Here is a 23,805-nt window from a genome sequence, read left to right as displayed (position 1 = left end):
TATTGAGACTTGGACAGAGAGTGCTGCTCCTTCACTGTCACTATTGGGACTTGGACAGAGACTTGGACTTGGACAAAAACCCAAAGCAAACTCAATTGCTACTTGGCCCTAAACAGACAATACAACATGGCTGATTACCTGACCATGGTAAAGGATAGCAAACTGAGAAAAACCTTGACAAGGTTCAGACTTAGTGAACATAGCCTGGCGATCGAAAAAGGCAGACACAGGCAGACCCGGCTGCCAAGAGAGGACAGGATATGCTCTCACTGCAGTCAGGGAGTGGTGGAGACAGAGATGCACTTCCTCACAGCTTGTGGAAATTATCAGGGCATCAGGGAGAATTTCTACCAAAAATTCTCACAAATATGCCCTGAATTCAGAAATTTCAATGATGACCAAAAACTCCCATACCTACTAGGGGAAGAGAGAAACTGTGTAACACTAGCAGCACACTCTGTTACAGCTTGCCATAAACAGAGGGACAACCAGTAAACCTAAGAAAAGAGTATTTACAAATTATACGAATGTATATTTATACACTCAGGGATATATCTGTTTATACACTGTATGAATAGATCTGCGTTTATGTGTTCAACCTTTAATGTATTTCGATGCTTTGACAACATAAGATGTACCTTATCATGCCAATAAAGCGATTTGAATTGAATTGAATTGAGTGCTGCTCCTTCACTGTCAGTATTGGGAGTTGGACAGAGAGCGCTGCTCCTTCACTGTCACTATTGGGACTTGGACAGAGAGCGCTGCTCCTTCACTGTCACTATTGGGACTTGGACAGAGAGTGCTGCTCCTTCACTTTCACTATTGGGACTTGGACAGAGAGTGCTGCTCCTTCACTGTCACTATTGGGACTTGGACAGAGAGTGCTGCTCCTTCACTGTCACTATTGGGACTTGGACAGAGAGTGCTGCTCCTTCACTGATACTATTGGGACTCGGACAGAGAGCGCTGCTCCTTCACTGTCACTATTGGGACTTGGACAGAGAGTGCTGCTCCTTCACTGATACTATTGGGACTCGGACAGAGAGCGCTGCTCCTTCCCTGTCACTATTGGGACTTGGACAGAGAGTGCTGCTCCTTCACTGTCACTATTGGGACTTGGACAGAGAGTGCTGCTCCTTCACTGTCACTATTGGGACTGGAACAGGGAGCGCTGCTCCTTCACCGTCACTATTGGGACTTGGACAGAGAGCACTGGTCCTTCACTGTCACTACTGGGACCTGGACAGAGAGTGCTGCTCCTTCACCGTCACTATTGGGACTTGGACAGAGAGTGCTGCTCCTTCACTGTCACTATTGGGACTTGGACAGAGAGTGCTGCTCCTTCACTGTCACTATTGAGACTTGGACAGAGAGTGCTGCTCCTTCACTGTCACTATTGTGACTTGGACAGAGAGTGCTGCTCCTTCACTGTCACTACTGGGACTTGGGCAGAGAGCGCTGCTCCTTCACTGTCACTATTGGGACTTGGACAGAGAGTGCTGCTCCTTCACCGTCACTATTGGGAGTTGGACAGAGAGAGCTGCTCCTTCACTGTCACTATTGGGACTTCGACAGAGAGTGCTGCTCCTTCACTGTCACTATTGGGACTTGGACAGAGAGCGCAGCTCCTTCACTGTCACTATTGCGACTTGGACAGAGAGTGCTGCTCCTTCACTGTCACTATTAGGGCTGGGACAGGGAGCGCTGCTCCTTCACTGTCACTATTGGGAGTTGGACAGAGAGTGCTGCTCCTTCACCGTCACTATTGGGGCTTGGACAGAGAGTGCTGCTCCTTCACTGTCACTATTGGGGCTTGGACAGAGAGCGCTGCTCCTTCACTGTCACTATTGTGACTTGGACAGAGAGTGCTGCTCCTTCACTGTCACTACTGGGACTTGGGCAGAGAGCGCTGCTCCTTCACTGTCACTATTGGGACTTGGACAGAGAGTGCTGCTCCTTCACCGTCACTATTGGGAGTTGGACAGAGAGCGCTGCTCCTTCACTGTCACTATTGGGACTTGGACAGAGAGTGCTGCTCCTTCACTGTCACTATTGGGACTTGGACAGAGAGTGCTGCTCCTTCACTGTCACTATTGGGACTTGGACAGAGAGTGCTGCTCCTTCACTGTCACTCTTGGGACTTGAACAGAGAGCGCTGCTCCTTCACTGTCACTATTGGGACTTGAACAGAGAGGGCTGCTCCTTCACTGTCACTATTGGGACTTGGACAGAGAGCGCTGCTCCTTCACTGTCACTATTGAGACTTGGACAGAGAGTGCTGCTCCTTCACTGTCAGTATTGGGAGTTGGACAGAGAGTGCTGCTCCTTCACTGTAACTATTGGTACTTGAACAGAGTGCTGCTCCTTCACTGTCACTATTGGTACTTGAACAGAGTGCTGCTCCTTCACTGTCACTATTGGGACTTGAACAGAGAGTGCTGCTCCTTCACTGTCCCTATTGGGGCTGGGACAGGGAGCGCTGCTCCTTCACTGTCACTATTGGGAGTTGGACAGAGAGTGCTGCTCCTTCACCGTCACTATTGGGGCTTGGACAGAGAGTGCTGCTCCTTCACTGTCACGATTGGGGCTTGGACAGAGAGCGCTGCTCCTTCACTGTCACTATTGTGACTTGGACAGAGAGTGCTGCTCCTTCACTGTCACTACTGGGACTTGGGCAGAGAGCGCTGCTCCTTCACTGTCACTATTGGGACTTGGACAGAGAGTGCTGCTCCTTCACCGTCACTATTGGGACTTGGACAGAGAGTGCTGCTCCTTCACTGTCACTATTGAGACTTGGACAGAGAGTGCTGCTCCTTCACTGTCACTATTGGGACTTGGACAGAGACTTGGACTTGGACAAAAACCCAAAGCAAACTCAATTGCTACTTGGCCCTAAACAGACAATACAACATGGCTGATTACCTGACCATGGTAAAGGATAGCAAACTGAGAAAAACCTTGACAAGGTTCAGACTTAGTGAACATAGCCTGGCGATCGAAAAAGGCAGACACAGGCAGACCCGGCTGCCAAGAGAGGACAGGATATGCTCTCACTGCAGTCAGGGAGTGGTGGAGACAGAGATGCACTTCCTCACAGCTTGTGGAAATTATCAGGGCATCAGGGAGAATTTCTACCAAAAATTCTCACAAATATGCCCTGAATTCAGAAATTTCAATGATGACCAAAAACTCCCATACCTACTAGGGGAAGAGAGAAACTGTGTAACACTAGCAGCACACTCTGTTACAGCTTGCCATAAACAGAGGGACAACCAGTAAACCTAAGAAAAGAGTATTTACAAATTATACGAATGTATATTTATACACTCAGGGATATATCTGTTTATACACTGTATGAATAGATCTGCGTTTATGTGTTCAACCTTTAATGTATTTCGATGCTTTGACAACATAAGATGTACCTTATCATGCCAATAAAGCGATTTGAATTGAATTGAATTGAGTGCTGCTCCTTCACTGTCAGTATTGGGAGTTGGACAGAGAGCGCTGCTCCTTCACTGTCACTATTGGGACTTGGACAGAGAGCGCTGCTCCTTCACTGTCACTATTGGGACTTGGACAGAGAGTGCTGCTCCTTCACTTTCACTATTGGGACTTGGACAGAGAGTGCTGCTCCTTCACTGTCACTATTGGGACTTGGACAGAGAGTGCTGCTCCTTCACTGTCACTATTGGGACTTGGACAGAGAGTGCTGCTCCTTCACTGATACTATTGGGACTCGGACAGAGAGCGCTGCTCCTTCACTGTCACTATTGGGACTTGGACAGAGAGTGCTGCTCCTTCACTGATACTATTGGGACTCGGACAGAGAGCGCTGCTCCTTCCCTGTCACTATTGGGACTTGGACAGAGAGTGCTGCTCCTTCACTGTCACTATTGGGACTTGGACAGAGAGTGCTGCTCCTTCACTGTCACTATTGGGACTGGAACAGGGAGCGCTGCTCCTTCACCGTCACTATTGGGACTTGGACAGAGAGCACTGGTCCTTCACTGTCACTACTGGGACCTGGACAGAGAGTGCTGCTCCTTCACCGTCACTATTGGGACTTGGACAGAGAGTGCTGCTCCTTCACTGTCACTATTGGGACTTGGACAGAGAGTGCTGCTCCTTCACTGATACTATTGGGACTCGGACAGTGAGCGCTGCTCCTTCACTGTCACTATTGGGACTTGGACAGAGAGTGCTGCTCCTTCATTGTCACTATTGGGACTTGGACAGAGAGTGCTGCTCCTTCACTGTCACTATTGGGACTGGAACAGGGAGCGCTGCTCCTTCACTGTCACTATTGGGAGTTGGACAGAGAGTGCTGCTCCTTCACCGTCACTATTGCGACTTGGACAGAGAGTGCTGCTCCTTCACTGTCACTATTGGGGCTTGGACAGAGAGCGCTGCTCCTTCACTGTCACTATTGGGACTTGGAAAGAGAGTGCTGCTCCTTCACTGTCACTATTGGGACTTGGACAGAGAGTGCTGCTCCTTCACTGTCACTATTGAGACTTGGACAGAGAGTGCTGCTCCTTCACTGTCACTATTGTGACTTGGACAGAGAGTGCTGCTCCTTCACTGTCACTACTGGGACTTGGGCAGAGAGCGCTGCTCCTTCACTGTCACTATTGGGACTTGGACAGAGAGTGCTGCTCCTTCACCGTCACTATTGGGAGTTGGACAGAGAGAGCTGCTCCTTCACTGTCACTATTGGGACTTCGACAGAGAGTGCTGCTCCTTCACTGTCACTATTGGGACTTGGACAGAGAGCGCAGCTCCTTCACTGTCACTATTGGGACTTGGACAGAGAGCGCAGCTCCTTCACTGTCGCTATTGGGACTTGGACAGAGAGCGCTGCTCCTTCACTGTCACTATTGAGACTTGGACAGAGAGTGCTGCTCCTTCACCGTCACTATTGGGACTTGGACAGAGAGTGCTGCTCCTTCACTGTCACTACTGGGACTTGAGCAGAGAGTGCTGCTCCTTCACTGTCACTATTGGGACTTGGACAGAGAGCGCAGCTCCTTCACTGTCACTATTGGGACTTGGACAGAGAGCGCAGCTCCTTCACTGTCGCTATTGGGACTTGGACAGAGAGCGCTGCTCCTTCACTGTCACTATTGAGACTTGGACAGGGAGCGCTGCTCCTTCACTGTCACTATTGAGACTTGGACAGAGAGTGCTGCTCCTTCACTGTCAGTATTGGGAGTTGGACAGAGAGTGCTGCTCCTTCACTGTCACTATTGGGACTTGGACAGGGACTTGGACAAAAACCCAAAGCAAACTCAATTGCTACTTGGCCCTAAACAGACAATACAACATGGCTGATTACCTGACCATGGTAAAGGATAGCAAACTGAGAAAAACCTTGACAAGGTTCAGACTTAGTGAACATAGCCTGGCGATCGAAAAAGGCAGACACAGGCAGACCCGGCTGCCAAGAGAGGACAGGATATGCTCTCACTGCAGTCAGGGAGTGGTGGAGACAGAGATGCACTTCCTCACAGCTTGTGGAAATTATCAGGGCATCAGGGAGAATTTCTACCAAAAATTCTCACAAATATGCCCTGAATTCAGAAATTTCAATGATGACCAAAAACTCCCATACCTACTCGGGGAAGAGAGAAACTGTGTAACACTAGCAGCACACTCTGTAACAGCTTGCCATAAACAGAGGGACAACCAGTAAACCTAAGAAAAGAGTATTTACAAATTATACGAATGTATATTTATACACTCAGGGATATATCTGTTTATACACTGTATGAATAGATCTGCGTTTATGTGTTCAACCATAAATGTATTTCGATGCTTTGACAACATAAGATGTGCCTTATCATGCCAATAAAGCGATTTGAATTGAATTGAATTGAGTGCTGCTCCTTCACTGTCAGTATTGGGAGTTGGACAGAGAGTGCTGCTCCTTCACTGTCACTATTGGGACCTGGACAGAGAGTGCTGCTCCTTCACCGTCACTATTGGGACTTGGACAGAGAGCATTGGTCCTTCACTGTCACTACTGGGACCTGGACAGAGAGTGCTGCTCCTTCACCGTCACTATTGGGACTTGGACAGAGAGTGCTGCTCCTTCACTGTCACTATTGGGACTTGGACAGAGAGCGCTGCTCCTTCACTGTCACTATTGGGACTTGGACAGAGAGCGCTGCTCCTTCACTGTCACTATTGGGACTTGGACAGAGAGTGCTGCTCCTTCACTTTCACTATTGGGACTTGGACAGAGAGTGCTGCTCCTTCACTGTCACTATTGGGACTTGGACAGAGAGTGCTGCTCCTTCACTGTCACTATTGGGACTTGGACAGAGAGTGCTGCTCCTTCACTGATACTATTGGGACTCGGACAGAGAGCGCTGCTCCTTCACTGTCACTATTGGGACTTGGACAGAGAGTGCTGCTCCTTCACTGATACTATTGGGACTCGGACAGAGAGCGCTGCTCCTTCCCTGTCACTATTGGGACTTGGACAGAGAGTGCTGCTCCTTCACCGTCACTATTGGGACTTGGACAGAGAGTGCTGCTCCTTCACTGTCACAATTGGGACTTGGACAGAGAGTGCTGCTCCTTCACTGATACTATTGGGACTCGGACAGTGAGCGCTGCTCCTTCACTGTCACTATTGGGACTTGGACAGAGAGTGCTGCTCCTTCATTGTCACTATTGGGACTTGGACAGAGAGTGCTGCTCCTTCACTGTCACTATTGGGACTGGAACAGGGAGCGCTGCTCCTTCACTGTCACTATTGGGAGTTGGACAGAGAGTGCTGCTCCTTCACCGTCACTATTGCGACTTGGACAGAGAGTGCTGCTCCTTCACTGTCACTATTGGGGCTTGGACAGAGAGCGCTGCTCCTTCACTGTCACTATTGGGACTTGGAAAGAGAGTGCTGCTCCTTCACTGTCACTATTGGGACTTGGACAGAGAGTGCTGCTCCTTCACTGTCACTATTGAGACTTGGACAGAGAGTGCTGCTCCTTCACTGTCACTATTGTGACTTGGACAGAGAGTGCTGCTCCTTCACTGTCACTACTGGGACTTGGGCAGAGAGCGCTGCTCCTTCACTGTCACTATTGGGACTTGGACAGAGAGTGCTGCTCCTTCACCGTCACTATTGGGAGTTGGACAGAGAGAGCTGCTCCTTCACTGTCACTATTGGGACTTCGACAGAGAGTGCTGCTCCTTCACTGTCACTATTGGGACTTGGACAGAGAGCGCAGCTCCTTCACTGTCACTATTGGGACTTGGACAGAGAGCGCAGCTCCTTCACTGTCGCTATTGGGACTTGGACAGAGAGCGCTGCTCCTTCACTGTCACTATTGAGACTTGGACAGAGAGTGCTGCTCCTTCACCGTCACTATTGGGACTTGGACAGAGAGTGCTGCTCCTTCACTGTCACTACTGGGACTTGAGCAGAGAGTGCTGCTCCTTCACTGTCACTATTGGGACTTGGACAGAGAGCGCAGCTCCTTCACTGTCACTATTGGGACTTGGACAGAGAGCGCAGCTCCTTCACTGTCGCTATTGGGACTTGGACAGAGAGCGCTGCTCCTTCACTGTCACTATTGAGACTTGGACAGGGAGCGCTGCTCCTTCACTGTCAGTATTGAGACTTGGACAGAGAGTGCTGCTCCTTCACTGTCAGTATTGGGAGTTGGACAGAGAGTGCTGCTCCTTCACTGTCACTATTGGGACTTGGACAGGGACTTGGACAAAAACCCAAAGCAAACTCAATTGCTACTTGGCCCTAAACAGACAATACAACATGGCTGATTACCTGACCATGGTAAAGGATAGCAAACTGAGAAAAACCTTGACAAGGTTCAGACTTAGTGAACATAGCCTGGCGATCGAAAAAGGCAGACACAGGCAGACCCGGCTGCCAAGAGAGGACAGGATATGCTCTCACTGCAGTCAGGGAGTGGTGGAGACAGAGATGCACTTCCTCACAGCTTGTGGAAATTATCAGGGCATCAGGGAGAATTTCTACCAAAAATTCTCACAAATATGCCCTGAATTCAGAAATTTCAATGATGACCAAAAACTCCCATACCTACTCGGGGAAGAGAGAAACTGTGTAACACTAGCAGCACACTCTGTAACAGCTTGCCATAAACAGAGGGACAACCAGTAAACCTAAGAAAAGAGTATTTACAAATTATACGAATGTATATTTATACACTCAGGGATATATCTGTTTATACACTGTATGAATAGATCTGCGTTTATGTGTTCAACCATAAATGTATTTCGATGCTTTGACAACATAAGATGTGCCTTATCATGCCAATAAAGCGATTTCAATTGAATTGAATTGAGTGCTGCTCCTTCACTGTCAGTATTGGGAGTTGGACAGAGAGTGCTGCTCCTTCACTGTCACTATTGGGACCTGGACAGAGAGTGCTGCTCCTTCACCGTCACTATTGGGACTTGGACAGAGAGCATTGGTCCTTCACTGTCACTACTGGGACCTGGACAGAGAGTGCTGCTCCTTCACCGTCACTATTGGGACTTGGACAGAGAGTGCTGCTCCTTCACTGTCACTATTGGGACTTGGACAGAGAGCGCTGCTCCTTCACTGTCACTATTGGGACTTGGACAGAGAGTGCTGCTCCTTCACTGTCACTATTGGGACTTGGACAGAGAGTGCTGCTCCTTCACTGTCACTATTGGGACTTGGACAGAGAGTGCAGCTCCTTCACTGTCACTATTGGGACTTGGACAGAGAGTGCTGCTCCTTCACTGTCACTATTGGGACTTGGACAGAGAGTGCTGCTCCTTCACTGTCACTATTGGGACTTGGACAGAGAGTGCTGCTCCTTCACTGTCACTATTGGGACTTGGACAGAGAGTGCTGCTCCTTCACTGATACTATTGGGACTCGGACAGTGAGCGCTGCTCCTTCACTGTCACTATTGGGACTTGGACAGAGAGTGCTGCTCCTTCACTGTCACTATTGGGACTTGGACAGAGAGTGCTGCTCCTTCACTGTCACTATTGGGAGTTGGACAGAGAGCGCTGCTCCTTCACTGTCATTATTGGGACTTGGACAGAGAGTGCTGCTCCTTCACTGATACTATTAGGACTCGGACAGTGAGCCCTGCTCCTTCACTGTCACTATTGGGAGTTGGACAGAGAGTGCTGCTCCTTCACTGTCACTATTGGGACTTGGACAGAGAGTGCTGCTCCTTCACTGATACTATTGGGACTCGGACAGTGAGCCCTGCTCCTTCACTGTCACTATTGGGACTTGGACAGAGAGTGCTGCTCCTTCACTGTCACTATTGGGACTTGGACAGAGAGTGCTGCTCCTTCACTGTCACTATTGGGACTTGGACAGAGAGTGCTGCTCCTTCACTGTCACTATTGGGAGTTGGACAGAGAGTTCTGCTCCTTCACTGTCACTATTGGGACTTGGACAGAGAGTGCTGCTCCTTCACTGTCACTACTGGGACTTGGACAGAGAGTGCTGCTCCTTCACTGTCACTATTGGGACTTGAACAGAGTGCTGCTCCTTCACTGTCACTATTGGGACTTGGACAGAGAGTGCTGCTCCTTCACTGATACTATTGGGACTCGGACAGTGAGCGCTGCTCCTTCAGTCACTATTGGGACTTGGACAGAGAGTGCTGCTCCTTCACTGTCACTATTGGGACTTGGACAGAGAGTGCTGCTCCTTCACTGTCACTATTGGGAGTTGGACAGAGAGCACTGCTCCTTCACTGTCACTATTGGGACTTGGACAGAGAGCGCAGCTCCTTCACTGTCGCTATTGGGACTTGGACAGAGAGCGCTGCTCCTTCACTGTCACTATTGAGACTTGGACAGGGAGCGCTGCTCCTTCACTGTCACTATTGAGACTTGGACAGAGAGTGCTGCTCCTTCACTGTCAGTATTGGGAGTTGGACAGAGAGTGCTGCTCCTTCACTGTCACTATTGGGACTTGGACAGGGACTTGGACAAAAACCCAAAGCAAACTCAATTGCTACTTGGCCCTAAACAGACAATACAACATGGCTGATTACCTGACCATGGTAAAGGATAGCAAACTGAGAAAAACCTTGACAAGGTTCAGACTTAGTGAACATAGCCTGGCGATCGAAAAAGGCAGACACAGGCAGACCCGGCTGCCAAGAGAGGACAGGATATGCTCTCACTGCAGTCAGGGAGTGGTGGAGACAGAGATGCACTTCCTCACAGCTTGTGGAAATTATCAGGGCATCAGGGAGAATTTCTACCAAAAATTCTCACAAATATGCCCTGAATTCAGAAATTTCAATGATGACCAAAAACTCCCATACCTACTCGGGGAAGAGAGAAACTGTGTAACACTAGCAGCACACTCTGTAACAGCTTGCCATAAACAGAGGGACAACCAGTAAACCTAAGAAAAGAGTATTTACAAATTATACGAATGTATATTTATACACTCAGGGATATATCTATTTATACACTGTATGAATAGATCTGCGTTTATGTGTTCAACCATAAATGTATTTCGATGCTTTGACAACATAAGATGTGCCTTATCATGCCAATAAAGCGATTTGAATTGAATTGAATTGAGTGCTGCTCCTTCACTGTCAGTATTGGGAGTTGGACAGAGAGTGCTGCTCCTTCACCGTCACTATTGGGACTTGGACAGAGAGCATTGGTCCTTCACTGTCACTACTGGGACCTGGACAGAGAGTGCTGCTCCTTCACCGTCACTATTGGGACTTGGACAGAGAGTGCTGCTCCTTCACTGTCACTATTGGGACTTGGACAGAGAGCGCTGCTCCTTCACTGTCACTATTGGGACTTGGGCAGAGAGTGCTGCTCCTTCACTGTCACTATTGGGACTTGGACAGAGAGTGCTGCTCCTTCACTGTCACTATTGGGACTTGGACAGAGAGTGCAGCTCCTTCACTGTCACTATTGGGACTTGGACAGAGAGTGCTGCTCCTTCACTGTCACTATTGGGACTTGGACAGAGAGTGCTGCTCCTTCACTGTCACTATTGGGACTTGGACAGAGAGTGCTGCTCCTTCACTGTCACTATTGGGACTTGGACAGAGAGTGCTGCTCCTTCACTGATACTATTGGGACTCGGACAGTGAGCGCTGCTCCTTCACTGTCACTATTGGGACTTGGACAGAGAGTGCTGCTCCTTCACTGTCACTATTGGGACTTGGACAGAGAGTGCTGCTCCTTCACTGTCACTATTGGGAGTTGGACAGAGAGCGCTGCTCCTTCACTGTCATTATTGGGACTTGGACAGAGAGTGCTGCTCCTTCACTGATACTATTAGGACTCGGACAGTGAGCCCTGCTCCTTCACTGTCACTATTGGGAGTTGGACAGAGAGTGCTGCTCCTTCACTGTCACTATTGGGACTTGGACAGAGAGTGCTGCTCCTTCACTGATACTATTGGGACTCGGACAGTGAGCCCTGCTCCTTCACTGTCACTATTGGGACTTGGACAGAGAGTGCTGCTCCTTCACTGTCACTATTGGGACTTGGACAGAGAGTGCTGCTCCTTCACTGTCACTATTGGGACTTGGACAGAGAGTGCTGCTCCTTCACTGTCACTATTGGGAGTTGGACAGAGAGTTCTGCTCCTTCACTGTCACTATTGGGACTTGGACAGAGAGTGCTGCTCCTTCACTGTCACTACTGGGACTTGGACAGAGAGTGCTGCTCCTTCACTGTCACTATTGGGACTTGGACAGAGAGTGCTGCTCCTTCACTGTCACTACTGGGACTTGGGCAGAGAGTGCTGCTCCTTCACTGTCACTATTGGGACTTGGACAGAGAGCGCTGCTCCTTCACTGTCACTATTGGGACTTGGACTGAGAGTGCTGCTCCTTCACTGTCACTACTGGGACTTGGACAGAGAGTGCTGCTCCTTCACTGTCACTATTGGGACTTGAACAGAGTGCTGCTCCTTCACTGTCACTATTGGGACTTGGACAGAGAGTGCTGCTCCTTCACTGATACTATTGGGACTCGGACAGTGAGCGCTGCTCCTTCAGTCACTATTGGGACTTGGACAGAGAGTGCTGCTCCTTCACTGTCACTATTGGGACTTGGACAGAGAGTGCTGCTCCTTCACTGTCACTATTGGGAGTTGGACAGAGAGCACTGCTCCTTCACTGTCACTATTGGGACTTGGACAGAGAGTGCTGCTCCTTCACTGTCATTATTGGGACTTGGACAGAGAGTGCTGCTCCTTTACTGTCACTATTGGGACTTGGACAGAGAGTGCTGCTCCTTCACTGATACTATTGGGACTCGGACAGAGAGCGCTGCTCCTTCACTGTCACTATTGGGACTTGGACAGAGAGTGCTGCTCCTTCACTGTCACTACTGGGACTTGAGCAGAGAGTGCTGCTCCTTCACTGTCACTATTGGGACTTGGACAGAGAGCGCAGCTCCTTCACTGTCACTATTGGGACTTGGACAGAGAGCGCAGCTCCTTCACTGTCGCTATTGGGACTTGGACAGAGAGCGCTGCTCCTTCACTGTCAGTATTGGGAGTTGGACAGAGAGCGCTGCTACTTCCCTGTAACTATTGGGACTTCAACAGAGTGCTGCTCCTTCACTGTCACTATTGGGACTTGGACAGAGACTTGGACTTGGACAAAAACCCAAAGCAAACTCAATTGCTACTTGGCCCTAAACAGACAATACAACATGGCTGATTACCTGACCATGGTAAAGGATAGCAAACTGAGAAAAACCTTGACAAGGTTCAGACTTAGTGAACATAGCCTGGCGATCGAAAAAGGCAGACACAGGCAGACCCGGCTGCCAAGAGAGGACAGGATATGCTCTCACTGCAGTCAGGGAGTGGTGGAGACAGAGATGCACTTCCTCACAGCTTGTGGAAATTATCAGGGCATCAGGGAGAATTTCTACCAAAAATTCTCACAAATATGCCCTGAATTCAGAAATTTCAATGATGACCAAAAACTCCCATACCTACTAGGGGAAGAGAGAAACTGTGTAACACTAGCAGCACACTCTGTTACAGCTTGCCATAAACAGAGGGACAACCAGTAAACCTAAGAAAAGAGTATTTACAAATTATACGAATGTATATTTATACACTCAGGGATATATCTGTTTATACACTGTATGAATAGATCTGCGTTTATGTGTTCAACCATAAATGTATTTCGATGCTTTGACAACATAAGATGTGCCTTATCATGCCAATAAAGCGATTTGAATTGAATTGAATTGAGTGCTGCTCCTTCACTGTCAGTATTGGGAGTTGGACAGAGAGTGCTGCTCCTTCACTGTCACTATTGGGACCTGGACAGAGAGTGCTGCTCCTTCACCGTCACTATTGGGACTTGGACAGAGAGCATTGGTCCTTCACTGTCACTACTGGGACCTGGACAGAGAGTGCTGCTCCTTCACCGTCACTATTGGGACTTGGACAGAGAGTGCTGCTCCTTCACTGTCACTATTGGGACTTGGACAGAGAGCGCTGCTCCTTCACTGTCACTATTGGGACTTGGACAGAGACTGCTGCTCCTTCACTGTCACTATTGGGACTTGGACAGAGAGTGCTGCTCCTTCACTGTCACTATTGGGACTTGGACAGAGAGTGCAGCTCCTTCACTGTCACTATTGGGACTTGGACAGAGAGTGCTGCTCCTTCACTGTCACTATTGGGACTTGGACAGAGAGTGCTGCTCCTTCACTGTCACTATTGGGACTTGGACAGAGAGTGCTGCTCCTTCACTGTCACTATTGGGACTTGGACAGAGAGTGCTGCTCCTTCACTGTCACTATTGGGAGTTGGACAGAGAGCGCTGCTCCTTCACTGTCATTATTGGGACTTGGACAGAGAGTGCTGCTCCTTCACTGATACTATTGGGACTCGGACAGTGAGCCCTGCTCCTTCACTGTCACTATTGGGAGTTGGACAGAGAGTGCTGCTCCTTCACTGTCACTATTGGGACTTGGACAGAGAGTGCTGCTCCTTCACTGATACTATTGGGACTCGGACAGCGAGCCCTGCTCCTTCACTGTCACTATTGGGAGTTGGACAGAGAGTGCTGCTCCTTCACTGTCACTATTGGGACTTGGACAGAGAGTGCTGCTCCTTCACTGATACTATTGGGACTCGGACAGTGAGCCCTGCTCCTTCACTGTCACTATTGGGACTTGGACAGAGAGTGCTGCTCCTTCACTGTCACTATTGGGACTTGGACAGAGAGTGCTGCTCCTTCACTGTCACTATTGGGAGTTGGACAGAGAGCGCTGCTCCTTCACTGTCATTATTGGGACTTGGACAGAGAGTGCTGCTCCTTCACTGTCACTATTGGGACTTGGACAGAGAGTGCTGCTCCTTCACTGTCACTATTGGGACTTGGACAGGGACTTGGACAAAAACCCAAAGCAAACTCAATTGCTACTTGGCCCTAAACAGACAATACAACATGGCTGATTACCTGACCATGGTAAAGGATAGCAAACTGAGAAAAACCTTGACAAGGTTCAGACTTAGTGAACATAGCCTGGCGATCGAAAAAGGCAGACACAGGCAGACCCGGCTGCCAAGAGAGGACAGGATATGCTCTCACTGCAGTCAGGGAGTGGTGGAGACAGAGATGCACTTCCTCACAGCTTGTGGAAATTATCAGGGCATCAGGGAGAATTTCTACCAAAAATTCTCACAAATATGCCCTGAATTCAGAAATTTCAATGATGACCAAAAACTCCCATACCTACTCGGGGAAGAGAGAAACTGTGTAACACTAGCAGCACACTCTGTAACAGCTTGCCATAAACAGAGGGACAACCAGTAAACCTAAGAAAAGAGTATTTACAAATTATACGAATGTATATTTATACACTCAGGGATATATCTGTTTATACACTGTATGAATAGATCTGCGTTTATGTGTTCAACCATAAATGTATTTCGATGCTTTGACAACATAAGATGTGCCTTATCATGCCAATAAAGCGATTTCAATTGAATTGAATTGAGTGCTGCTCCTTCACTGTCAGTATTGGGAGTTGGACAGAGAGTGCTGCTCCTTCACTGTCACTATTGGGACCTGGACAGAGAGTGCTGCTCCTTCACCGTCACTATTGGGACTTGGACAGAGAGCATTGGTCCTTCACTGTCACTACTGGGACCTGGACAGAGAGTGCTGCTCCTTCACCGTCACTATTGGGACTTGGACAGAGAGTGCTGCTCCTTCACTGTCACTATTGGGACTTGGACAGAGAGCGCTGCTCCTTCACTGTCACTATTGGGACTTGGACAGAGAGTGCTGCTCCTTCACTGTCACTATTGGGACTTGGACAGAGAGTGCTGCTCCTTCACTGTCACTATTGGGACTTGGACAGAGAGTGCAGCTCCTTCACTGTCACTATTGGGACTTGGACAGAGAGTGCTGCTCCTTCACTGTCACTATTGGGACTTGGACAGAGAGTGCTGCTCCTTCACTGTCACTATTGGGACTTGGACAGAGAGTGCTGCTCCTTCACTGTCACTATTGGGACTTGGACAGAGAGTGCTGCTCCTTCACTGATACTATTGGGACTCGGACAGTGAGCGCTGCTCCTTCACTGTCACTATTGGGACTTGGACAGAGAGTGCTGCTCCTTCACTGTCACTATTGGGACTTGGACAGAGAGTGCTGCTCCTTCACTGTCACTATTGGGAGTTGGACAGAGAGCGCTGCTCCTTCACTGTCATTATTGGGACTTGGACAGAGAGTGCTGCTCCTTCACTGATACTATTAGGACTCGGACAGTGAGCCCTGCTCCTTCACTGTCACTATTGGGAGTTGGACAGAGAGTGCTGCTCCTTCACTGTCACTATTGGGACTTGGACAGAGAGTGCTGCTCCTTCACTGATACTATTGGGACTCGGACAGTGAGCCCTGCTCCTTCACTGTCACTATTGGGACTTGGACAGAGAGTGCTGCTCCTTCACTGTCACTATTGGGACTTGGACAGAGAGTGCTGCTCCTTCACTGTCACTATTGGGACTTGGACAGAGAGTGCTGCTCCTTCACTGTCACTATTGGGAGTTGGACAGAGAGTTCTGCTCCTTCACTGTCACTATTGGGACTTGGACAGAGAGTGCTGCTCCTTCACTGTCACTACTGGGACTTGGACAGAGAGTGCTGCTCCTTCACTGTCACTATTGGGACTTGAACAGAGTGCTGCTCCTTCACTGTCACTATTGGGACTTGGACAGAGAGTGCTGCTCCTTCACTGATACTATTGGGACTCGGACAGTGAGCGCTGCTCCTTCAGTCACTATTGGGACTTGGACAGAGAGTGCTGCTCCTTCACTGTCACTATTGGGACTTGGACAGAGAGTGCTGCTCCTTCACTGTCACTATTGGGAGTTGGACAGAGAGCACTGCTCCTTCACTGTCACTATTGGGACTTGGACAGAGAGCGCAGCTCCTTCACTGTCGCTATTGGGACTTGGACAGAGAGCGCTGCTCCTTCACTGTCACTATTGAGACTTGGACAGGGAGCGCTGCTCCTTCACTGTCACTATTGAGACTTGGACAGAGAGTGCTGCTCCTTCACTGTCAGTATTGGGAGTTGGACAGAGAGTGCTGCTCCTTCACTGTCACTATTGGGACTTGGACAGGGACTTGGACAAAAACCCAAAGCAAACTCAATTGCTACTTGGCCCTAAACAGACAATACAACATGGCTGATTACCTGACCATGGTAAAGGATAGCAAACTGAGAAAAACCTTGACAAGGTTCAGACTTAGTGAACATAGCCTGGCGATCGAAAAAGGCAGACACAGGCAGACCCGGCTGCCAAGAGAGGACAGGATATGCTCTCACTGCAGTCAGGGAGTGGTGGAGACAGAGATGCACTTCCTCACAGCTTGTGGAAATTATCAGGGCATCAGGGAGAATTTCTACCAAAAATTCTCACAAATATGCCCTGAATTCAGAAATTTCAATGATGACCAAAAACTCCCATACCTACTCGGGGAAGAGAGAAACTGTGTAACACTAGCAGCACACTCTGTAACAGCTTGCCATAAACAGAGGGACAACCAGTAAACCTAAGAAAAGAGTATTTACAAATTATACGAATGTATATTTATACACTCAGGGATATATCTATTTATACACTGTATGAATAGATCTGCGTTTATGTGTTCAACCATAAATGTATTTCGATGCTTTGACAACATAAGATGTGCCTTATCATGCCAATAAAGCGATTTGAATTGAATTGAATTGAGTGCTGCTCCTTCACTGTCAGTATTGGGAGTTGGACAGAGAGTGCTGCTCCTTCACTGTCACTATTGGGACCTGGACAGAGAGTGCTGCTCCTTCACCGTCACTATTGGGACTTGGACAGAGAGCATTGGTCCTTCACTGTCACTACTGGGACCTGGACAGAGAGTGCTGCTCCTTCACCGTCACTATTGGGACTTGGACAGAGAGTGCTGCTCCTTCACTGTCACTATTGGGACTTGGACAGAGAGCGCTGCTCCTTCACTGTCACTATTGGGACTTGGGCAGAGAGTGCTGCTCCTTCACTGTCACTATTGGGACTTGGACAGAGAGTGCTGCTCCTTCACTGTCACTATTGGGACTTGGACAGAGAGTGCAGCTCCTTCACTGTCACTATTGGGACTTGGACAGAGAGTGCTGCTCCTTCACTGTCACTATTGGGACTTGGACAGAGAGTGCTGCTCCTTCACTGTCACTATTGGGACTTGGACAGAGAGTGCTGCTCCTTCACTGTCACTATTGGGACTTGGACAGAGAGTGCTGCTCCTTCACTGATACTATTGGGACTCGGACAGTGAGCGCTGCTCCTTCACTGTCACTATTGGGACTTGGACAGAGAGTGCTGCTCCTTCACTGTCACTATTGGGACTTGGACAGAGAGTGCTGCTCCTTCACTGTCACTATTGGGAGTTGGACAGAGAGCGCTGCTCCTTCACTGTCATTATTGGGACTTGGACAGAGAGTGCTGCTCCTTCACTGATACTATTAGGACTCGGACAGTGAGCCCTGCTCCTTCACTGTCACTATTGGGAGTTGGACAGAGAGTGCTGCTCCTTCACTGTCACTATTGGGACTTGGACAGAGAGTGCTGCTCCTTCACTGATACTATTGGGACTCGGACAGTGAGCCCTGCTCCTTCACTGTCACTATTGGGACTTGGACAGAGAGTGCTGCTCCTTCACTGTCACTATTGGGACTTGGACAGAGAGTGCTGCTCCTTCACTGTCACTATTGGGACTTGGACAGAGAGTGCTGCTCCTTCACTGTCACTATTGGGAGTTGGACAGAGAGTTCTGCTCCTTCACTGTCACTATTGGGACTTGGACAGAGAGTGCTGCTCCTTCACTGTCACTACTGGGACTTGGACAGAGAGTGCTGCTCCTTCACTGTCACTATTGGGACTTGGACAGAGAGTGCTGCTCCTTCACTGTCACTACTGGGACTTGGGCAGAGAGTGCTGCTCCTTCACTGTCACTATTGGGACTTGGACAGAGAGCGCTGCTCCTTCACTGTCACTATTGGGACTTGGACTGAGAGTGCTGCTCCTTCACTGTCACTACTGGGACTTGGACAGAGAGTGCTGCTCCTTCACTGTCACTATTGGGACTTGAACAGAGTGCTGCTCCTTCACTGTCACTATTGGGACTTGGACAGAGAGTGCTGCTCCTTCACTGATACTATTGGGACTCGGACAGTGAGCGCTGCTCCTTCAGTCACTATTGGGACTTGGACAGAGAGTGCTGCTCCTTCACTGTCACTATTGGGACTTGGACAGAGAGTGCTGCTCCTTCACTGTCACTATTGGGAGTTGGACAGAGAGCACTGCTCCTTCACTGTCACTATTGGGACTTGGACAGAGAGTGCTGCTCCTTCACTGTCATTATTGGGACTTGGACAGAGAGTGCTGCTCCTTTACTGTCACTATTGGGACTTGGACAGAGAGTGCTGCTCCTTCACTGATACTATTGGGACTCGGACAGAGAGCGCTGCTCCTTCACTGTCACTATTGGGACTTGGACAGAGAGTGCTGCTCCTTCACTGTCACTACTGGGACTTGAGCAGAGAGTGCTGCTCCTTCACTGTCACTATTGGGACTTGGACAGAGAGCGCAGCTCCTTCACTGTCACTATTGGGACTTGGACAGAGAGCGCAGCTCCTTCACTGTCGCTATTGGGACTTGGACAGAGAGCGCTGCTCCTTCACTGTCAGTATTGGGAGTTGGACAGAGAGCGCTGCTACTTCCCTGTAACTATTGGGACTTCAACAGAGTGCTGCTCCTTCACTGTCACTATTGGGACTTGGACAGAGACTTGGACTTGGACAAAAACCCAAAGCAAACTCAATTGCTACTTGGCCCTAAACAGACAATACAACATGGCTGATTACCTGACCATGGTAAAGGATAGCAAACTGAGAAAAACCTTGACAAGGTTCAGACTTAGTGAACATAGCCTGGCGATCGAAAAAGGCAGACACAGGCAGACCCGGCTGCCAAGAGAGGACAGGATATGCTCTCACTGCAGTCAGGGAGTGGTGGAGACAGAGATGCACTTCCTCACAGCTTGTGGAAATTATCAGGGCATCAGGGAGAATTTCTACCAAAAATTCTCACAAATATGCCCTGAATTCAGAAATTTCAATGATGACCAAAAACTCCCATACCTACTAGGGGAAGAGAGAAACTGTGTAACACTAGCAGCACACTCTGTTACAGCTTGCCATAAACAGAGGGACAACCAGTAAACCTAAGAAAAGAGTATTTACAAATTATACGAATGTATATTTATACACTCAGGGATATATCTGTTTATACACTGTATGAATAGATCTGCGTTTATGTGTTCAACCATAAATGTATTTCGATGCTTTGACAACATAAGATGTGCCTTATCATGCCAATAAAGCGATTTGAATTGAATTGAATTGAGTGCTGCTCCTTCACTGTCAGTATTGGGAGTTGGACAGAGAGTGCTGCTCCTTCACTGTCACTATTGGGACCTGGACAGAGAGTGCTGCTCCTTCACCGTCACTATTGGGACTTGGACAGAGAGCATTGGTCCTTCACTGTCACTACTGGGACCTGGACAGAGAGTGCTGCTCCTTCACCGTCACTATTGGGACTTGGACAGAGAGTGCTGCTCCTTCACTGTCACTATTGGGACTTGGACAGAGAGCGCTGCTCCTTCACTGTCACTATTGGGACTTGGACAGAGACTGCTGCTCCTTCACTGTCACTATTGGGACTTGGACAGAGAGTGCTGCTCCTTCACTGTCACTATTGGGACTTGGACAGAGAGTGCAGCTCCTTCACTGTCACTATTGGGACTTGGACAGAGAGTGCTGCTCCTTCACTGTCACTATTGGGACTTGGACAGAGAGTGCTGCTCCTTCACTGTCACTATTGGGACTTGGACAGAGAGTGCTGCTCCTTCACTGTCACTATTGGGACTTGGACAGAGAGTGCTGCTCCTTCACTGTCACTATTGGGAGTTGGACAGAGAGCGCTGCTCCTTCACTGTCATTATTGGGACTTGGACAGAGAGTGCTGCTCCTTCACTGATACTATTGGGACTCGGACAGTGAGCCCTGCTCCTTCACTGTCACTATTGGGAGTTGGACAGAGAGTGCTGCTCCTTCACTGTCACTATTGGGACTTGGACAGAGAGTGCTGCTCCTTCACTGATACTATTGGGACTCGGACAGCGAGCCCTGCTCCTTCACTGTCACTATTGGGAGTTGGACAGAGAGTGCTGCTCCTTCACTGTCACTATTGGGACTTGGACAGAGAGTGCTGCTCCTTCACTGATACTATTGGGACTCGGACAGTGAGCCCTGCTCCTTCACTGTCACTATTGGGACTTGGACAGAGAGTGCTGCTCCTTCACTGTCACTATTGGGACTTGGACAGAGAGTGCTGCTCCTTCACTGTCACTATTGGGAGTTGGACAGAGAGCGCTGCTCCTTCACTGTCATTATTGGGACTTGGACAGAGAGTGCTGCTCCTTCACTGTCACTATTGGGACTTGGACAGAGAGTGCTGCTCCTTCACTGTCACTATTGGGACTTGGACAGAGAGTGCTGCTCCTTCACTGATACTATTGGGACTCGGACAGAGAGCGCTGCTCCTTCACTGTCACTATTGGGACTTGGACAGAGAGTGCTGCTCCTTCACTGTCACTATTGGGACTTGGACAGAGAGTGCTGCTCCTTCACTGTCACTATTGGGACTGGAACAGGGAGCGCTGCTCCTTCACTGTCACTATTGGGAGTTGGACAGAGAGTGCTGCTCCTTCACCGTCACTATTGGGACTTGGACAGAGAGTGCTGCTCCTTCACTGTCACTATTGGGGCTTGGACAGAGAGCGCTGCTCCTTCACTGTCACTATTGGGACTTGGACAGAGAGTGCTGCTCCTTCACTGTCACTATTGAGACTTGGACAGAGAGTGCTGCTCCTTCACTGTCACTATTGTGACTTGGACAGAGAGTGCTGCTCCTTCACTGTCACTACTGGGACTTGGGCAGAGAGCGCTGCTCCTTCACCGTCACTTTTGAGACTTGGACAGAGAGTGCTGCTCCTTCACTGTCACTATTGGGAGTTGGACAGAGAGTGCTGCTCCTTCACTGTCACTATTGGGACTTGGACAGAGAGCGCTGCTCCTTCACTGTCACTATTGGGACTTGGACAGAGAGTGCTGCTCCTTCACTGTCACTATTGGGAGTTGGACAGAGAGTGCTGCTCCTTCACTGTCACTGTTGGGACTTGGACAGAGAGTGCTGCTCCTTCACTGTCACTACTGGGACTTGAGCAGAGAGTGCTGCTCCTTCACTGTCACTATTGGGACTTGGACAGAGAGCGCAGCTCCTTCACTGCCACTATTGGGACTTGGACAGAGAGCGCAGCTCCTTCACTGTCGCTATTGGGACTTGGACAGAGAGCGCTGCTCCTTCACTGTCACTATTGAGACTTGGACAGAGAGTGCTGCTCCCTCACTGTCACTATTGGGAGTTGGACAGAGAGCGCTGCTACTTCCCTGTAACTATTGGGACTTGGACAGAGAGTGCTGCTCCTTCACTGTCACTCTTGCGACTTGAGCAGAGAGTGCTGCTCCTTCACTGTCACTATTGGGACTTGGACAGAGAGCGCAGCTCCTTCACTGTCACTATTGGGACTTGGACAGAGAGCGCAGCTCCTTCACTGTCGCTATTGGGACTTGGACAGAGAGCGCTGCTCCTTCACTGTCAGTATTGGGAGTTGGACAGAGAGCGCTGCTACTTCCCTGTAACTATTGGGACTTCAACAGAGTGCTGCTCCTTCACTGTCACTATTGGGACTTGGACAGAGACTTGGACTTGGACAAAAACCCAAAGCAAACTCAATTGCTACTTGGCCCTAAACAGACAATACAACATGGCTGATTACCTGACCATGGTAAAGGATAGCAAACTGAGAAAAACCTTGACAAGGTTCAGACTTAGTGAACATAGCCTGGCGATCGAAAAAGGCAGACACAGGCAGACCCGGCTGCCAAGAGAGGACAGGATATGCTCTCACTGCAGTCAGGGAGTGGTGGAGACAGAGATGCACTTCCTCACAGCTTGTGGAAATTATCAGGGCATCAGGGAGAATTTCTACCAAAAATTCTCACAAATATGCCCTGAATTCAGAAATTTCAATGATGACCAAAAACTCCCATACCTACTAGGGGAAGAGAGAAACTGTGTAACACTAGCAGCACACTCTGTTACAGCTTGCCATAAACAGAGGGACAACCAGTAAACCTAAGAAAAGAGTATTTACAAATTATACGAATGTATATTTATACACTCAGGGATATATCTGTTTATACACTGTATGAATAGATCTGCGTTTATGTGTTCAACCATAAATGTATTTCGATGCTTTGACAACATAAGATGTGCCTTATCATGCCAATAAAGCGATTTGAATTGAATTGAATTGAGTGCTGCTCCTTCACTGTCAGTATTGGGAGTTGGACAGAGAGTGCTGCTCCTTCACTGTCACTACTGGGACCTGGACAGAGAGTGCTGCTCCTTCACCGTCACTATTGGGACTTGGACAGAGAGTGCTGCTCCTTCACTGTCACCATTGGGACTTGGACAGAGAGCGCTGCTCCTTCACTGTCACTATTGGGACTTGGACAGAGAGTGCTGCTCCTTCACTGTCACTATTGGGACTTGGACAGAGAGTGCTGCTCCTTCACTGTCACCATTGGGACTTGGACAGAGAGTGCAGCTCCTTCACTGTCACTATTGGGACTTGGACAGAGAGTGCTGCTCCTTCACTGTCACTATTGGGACTTGGACAGAGAGTGCTGCTCCTTCACTGTCACTATTGGGACTTGGACAGAGAGTGCTGCTCCTTCACTGTCACTATTGGGACTTGGACAGAGAGTGCTGCTCCTTCACTGTCACTATTGGGACTTGGACAGAGAGCGCTGCTCCTTCACTGTCATTATTGGGACTTGGACAGAGAGTGCTGCTCCTTCACTGTCACTATTGGGAGTTGGACAGAGAGCGCTGCTCCTTCACTGTCATTATTGGGACTTGGACAGAGTGCTGCTCCTTCACTGTCACTATTGGGACTTGGACAGAGAGTGCTGCTCCTTCACTGTCACTATTGGGACTTGGACAGAGAGTGCTGCTCCTTCACTGTCACTATTGGGAGTTGGACAGAGAGTTCTGCTCCTTCACTGTCACTATTGGGACTTGGACAGAGAGTGCTGCTCCTTCACTGTCACTACTGGGACTTG

The 23,805-nt window shown here is 49.2% G+C and overlaps 1 protein-coding gene across 1 annotated transcript in view; it reads right to left on the bottom strand.

Moving 5' to 3' along the window:
* The window catches only part of LOC147108431 (mitotic interactor and substrate of PLK1-like), a 440,619-nt gene that overhangs the window by 226,426 nt on the left and 190,388 nt on the right, over nt 1-23,805 (bottom strand). The window lies entirely within an intron of this gene.

Source organism: Somniosus microcephalus, chromosome 13, assembly GCF_052327205.1.
Source record: "Somniosus microcephalus isolate GS21.2 chromosome 13, FLI_Smic_1.0, whole genome shotgun sequence".
In the NCBI taxonomy this organism is placed as follows: Eukaryota; Metazoa; Chordata; class Chondrichthyes; order Squaliformes; family Somniosidae; genus Somniosus; species Somniosus microcephalus.
The sequence above is the reverse complement of the archived record's forward strand: the minus strand, read 5'-3'. Positions and strand labels throughout refer to the sequence as shown.